This window comes from Rousettus aegyptiacus, unplaced genomic scaffold, assembly GCF_014176215.1.
Source record: "Rousettus aegyptiacus isolate mRouAeg1 unplaced genomic scaffold, mRouAeg1.p scaffold_m13_p_3, whole genome shotgun sequence".
In the NCBI taxonomy this organism is placed as follows: Eukaryota; Metazoa; Chordata; class Mammalia; order Chiroptera; family Pteropodidae; genus Rousettus; species Rousettus aegyptiacus.
The window spans coordinates 64584781-64589845 of record NW_023416306.1 but is presented as its reverse complement, the minus strand read 5'-3'; the positions used below and the strand labels follow the sequence as shown (position 1 = coordinate 64589845).

The window sequence follows — 5065 nt, the reverse complement described above, 5'->3', positions numbered from 1 at the left end:
TCCAATTCACCCTGAAAGAATCACAAATGATCAGTCCTACAGTACTTTCATTAGCTAATCATTATTTCAGGCAGCCTGCTGACAAAGAAAAATCTTTACCTTTTTATTTTACAGCCTCCACATTTTCTCTCTGCCAGATGGGTGCTTACCTAATTGCAAAGCAGATTGTGTCTGTGTCTACAAAAGCGAATTGAATTGGAGACTTGAACATTAATCTAGAGGCCATATGTGTGTATGTTGTCCTAAGTAAATATGACAACAGCATCCAACCATCATTAAGCTCTCCTCATCTAATGGTAGAGTTCTATTTGCATTGATTCATTTATACCTCAATACTTTTCTAAGTGTAAAGTTAGATTAGCTATATCAGTGTCAGCCAGGGCTCTTATTAAATGAATATTAGTGGGCCTCACTCAAGATCTACATTGTCAGAATCTCTAAAGTTGAATCTTGGAGAATCTGAATTTTTAACAAAGACCCCCAAAGAGTCTCCTGAACAGTGTTAAAGAAAAAAATTACTCATGTCACCTGTTAAAGAATGGTAAAGCAGACTTTATTCAGGGGACTACTATGATGGAGTTTTGTAAGAGGGCAGACAGCTTAAATCTGAATACAACATGAACAAGTGAAGCTTTAAAGCTAAGAGCAAAAATAACCAAAAGTAAACATCAGGGGTAAGAGATTTGCTGGCTAAATCAACTTGACAGGATTTTTGCTGAAGGCATGCCAGGGCGATAAGATAATGAGGGATAAGGAATTTTTTTTTAATTTTAATTTTAATTTTTTTTTAGGCAAGGCAACCCTTGGTTGACCTCACGGATTAAAGGATCTTGTCATTTTACAATCCCTTAATTTTTATTTTTTATGCCTACAGCACCTGGTCTTCCTAGGTGGTCTCCCATTCAAGTACTAACCAGGCCCAATCCTGCTTAGCTTCTGAAATCAGGTGGGATCAGGCTTGTTCAGGGGAGCATGGGTGTAGACTGGAATAAGGAATTTGAACTGATATCAAGCTTGGTCAGATACCAAGGGTAGGGAATGAAGAATTTCATCAGATATCATGGGTGGGGGATTTTCACTGAACTTACCCAACACGATATTTGCTAAAACTAGACTAAAGGGGCAAGGGCTAGTCAAAAAGAGCCTCATTAAAGTTTAATTAAGGAGACAGTCTTTGTCAACAGTAAAGTCCAAAATGAGGTAGGTCAGGGATTTTGCATCCTCCCACACAAGGAATATTTAGCAATGTCTATAGACAGTTTTGATTGTCATGACTTTGGTTAGAAGGCAGGTGCTACTAGACAGGCCAATGTCAACAACAAAAATAATGTAGTCCAAATGCAAATACTAATTTTTTGGTTGAGAAATCCTGTTTTACAGTGACGAATAATGTGTAATGGCGAACCGCAGAACACGTAGAGATTTCTGGCTTATTATCTATCGAACACAGACCATTTACCTGAATGCAACAGAAACTCAAACTTGGCTCCAATTTTACCTGAAATTTACCTACAGCCTCCTTTACATTTGAAGGCTTTTAACTTTATTTTCCATTTTAATAGTTCTTTTATAGGTAATGGCAGGGACAGCTTCCTGGTGCGCAAACTGAACAGACCCACAAGACCCCACACTTAAAAGGGCTTATGCTTGCCTTAATAGTGCTCTGCTGTTGCTACATGCTGTCTTAATAAATATTTAGTAAGGAATTCCACATTTTCAATTTCTACTGGGCTCTGAAAATTTATGTAACTTGTTCAGAGTGATGATGTATTTCTGTATAAACTTTTAATTTGCTTTTCAATGAATTATTCTAAATAGCATATAATAATGTAAAAAAGAATGTTAAGGATTAATTCTGCTGAGGTAAACTTCAAACTTCTCTTAGAAAGTAATCTGAAAATCAGATGGTATTAGGAAAAAAATGATTAGTCAGTTAAGAAAATTTAAGTCATTTTATAGAAAACAACAGAATTCAAAACTAAAATTAAGGTAAACAGAGCAGTTGAGGATAGTAAAAGGATGTGTAGTCTTTTTCTCTCTTCAAAAAATAAGATAGGAAATAAATTGGACTGAGAGAAATATTTAGATGATTCTCATTCATGTTTATCTCACTTTCTGTTCATGAAAGGAAAGCAGAAATTGTGACAAAAAAAAGGTAGTGCTTTTTGTTTCCGTTCTATGTCACAGGCCCTCCTCTATCAGGTGATTGAGGGAGGCTATGAATTACAATTTATAGCCCTCTCTGTGCAAGAAAACGTGAGCGTTAGACCAAGAAGTTGGCTCTGATAAATTTAAAAAGTTTTGATATAGAATAAAATGTAGATCAACTTCAAGAGAGAAGTAGGAAGAAATAATGGGTGTTAGGCTCAAAGCTACCAGAATATAGCTTTACTTGGTGTACCTTTAATTAAAATTTACTCTATCATTTTTATATATAATACTTTATGTTTGCAATACCTAAGTGAGGGCATAAGTTTTTTGTGTAAAAATTTTTAAAATAAGCGACAAAAATTCTACGACCCAGAAATCACAGCTTCTAGTTGTATGTCCTGTCACTTTTCGCGATTCTGCATTCAACTTGCTCAAAACTCAGAGTATATGGTCCTTATTATTGAATGCCAACCAAATTTGCTTGCTGATATTTTTTCTTTTAAAAAATTTTTTTTATTTACTTTTATTTATGATGACATTGGTTAACAAAATCCAATAAGTTTCAGATGTACATTTTAACAGTAAGGCATACATACATATATATATATGTATATATATATATACACACACATATATATATATATTTACACTGTATATTCACCTCCCATAGAATTCTTTCTGCCACCACATATTTGACTCCCTTTATCCTATCATTTGCTGATTTTTTTGTTGTCATGTGTTTATTTCATTTTTTAGAAGAATTTTGGCACACTTGTGAGCTTGTTCTTTAGAAACTTTTAAAGGGTCTATTTTTTCCCCCTGACTTATAGCTGCTCTCCAATTCTACTTTGACTTTAAGCATTTTTGAATCACCCCAACAAATGTTGAATATTTTCAGTCTACTGATCTTTTCAACTCTCAGGCAATGGAATAGAGCTGCAGGAACAATCATATGGTTTTCTTCTTCAGAGTGCCAAACTACTGTGTTAAGTCTTGAGCTCTATTATTCAAAGAATTGCACTATTACTCAAAGAATTCAAAAGCTGAACATTACACTTAAAATCTATAGGTGATACTTATACTACATTTATATCTTACAACTTTCAGGAAGATTACATGCCATTAATGCTTCACTGGCTACCAGCTGCATCTGGCACTCCATGCTGTATCCTCATTTCAAAGCCCTAAAGAACAGGCTGCTCTTCTTGAAACTCTTGCCAATTGCCTTGATAATTAGTGAGTCACTCAGCAGTTTGCTACCGAACAGAAATATTCCATGGGAGCTTTCATATTTTTCTCCATCTGAGAAAAATATTTTTGGTTGCCTTTTGGAACTCCTGGGTGCAAACGAACTGTTATATCACTTTTAAAATCCAATCTTACTTCTGAAAAGACTCTACTGAGTTTTCTATCATTTTGTCAACTGACTTCTATTGAACATCTATTTTGTACAAAGTGCAAGTGGTAGCTGGCTATGTTTTCCATAATATATATGAAAATACATGTTCTAACAAGAATGAGTATGTTATTTAATATCAATAATGTAGTAAAATAATGAAAGCAGTCAAATATTGCTAATGAGAATTTAATCTGTACAATCTTCTTGAGCAAAAAACCAACGATATATGTCAAATGCCTTAAAGAGTCATTTTATTCTTTGCCACAGTAAATTTATTTCTGGATATCTATTAAGGAAATAATCAGATATACAGACAAAAATTATTCTTGCTTTTGTGAATTTCTGTTGAAAATAGCATATTCAAGTGCCATATATTAGAAAATGATTAAGATGCCAAAATGATTAAATAAAATGTTATATTAACATTAAGTTGATTAATGGTAGAGTGCATTTAATATAATATTAAGAAATGAAATGAGAATTAAATATATATATATATATAAAGCAATTTTTAAAATAAAGAAAAATATATGATCAGAGTTCAGTCAAGGAATAGAATGCTCTATGTATTCCAGGACTGAAGGGTTTCATTTTGGATTTAGCTTTTCCAAAAAGAGCTACTATAATTCTCACTAATCTCAGGGAAGCTCTAACCAATTATTCAGTCAACAGCATCCAAATGAATAGTTCTTCAGTGCCCACTGAGAGAGCCATGTCTAATCTCATGAGTATTCCTAAGTCTCTCTGCCATTTCTTCCAAAGAATAATGGCCTCTAGAGGTTTTCCTCAGCTCTCCAAATCCCGTCTCTCACTTAGGAAAATCTAACTTGGATTCACAGAAAGAAAGGAATTTCAGGAAGGGTAGTTCTCAGGTTCTTGGAGGGAATTTCAGAAGTGATGGTGAAACCCTAAATTTACAACTAACAATCTTGCACAGTAATATGAGGTCTACAGAGTTTATTTCTAGATAATGAAATTGTAGTGGAAGAGGCTATTATAGTCTTCTTAATATTTGTCTTAGTTTCTATATCTTTCACAGGTTGTGTCAATTTTATAGTTTAAAAACTGTTTATGTTTAAAATGAGTATGGGAAATGAAATAGAAGTTTGGAAATTAGGGCTTTTGAGGGAAATCAGATATTTTTTAAATTAAAGCATATCAATATCTCACAGGTTTAATAGGTACTTTCTGAGAAATGTCATCTGCTGCTATTTCAAAATCCAAAACACAACCATTTCTTCAGTTATGAATATACTGTTTCTGCTCAAAGGTTAGTAAAAAATATTTACTATGGACCTGCAGAAATAAAGTCTCTCCCACTCCTACTCTGGAAAGTAATCTTAGGAATCAGGCACAGGTCTCATACCTCTATTTTGACAACTAAGTAACAAACATAGCAGTAGGAAATGCGGGAGGAGGGAGGCAGTTGTTAAGTAGTTTTCAAGACAGGACACAAACCTTTTCTCCAGGGCTTGAGTTTGGGATTATAAAACCCAGAAGAAATTTTGCTAAATG

The 5065-nt window shown here is 33.8% G+C and overlaps 1 pseudogene; it reads right to left on the bottom strand.

Annotated features, from left to right (window-relative positions):
* Positions 1 to 865: 865 nt before the first annotated feature.
* LOC118601351 lies at positions 866 to 984 on the bottom strand (annotated as a pseudogene).
* Between the last annotated feature and the right edge of the window lie 4081 nt (positions 985 to 5065).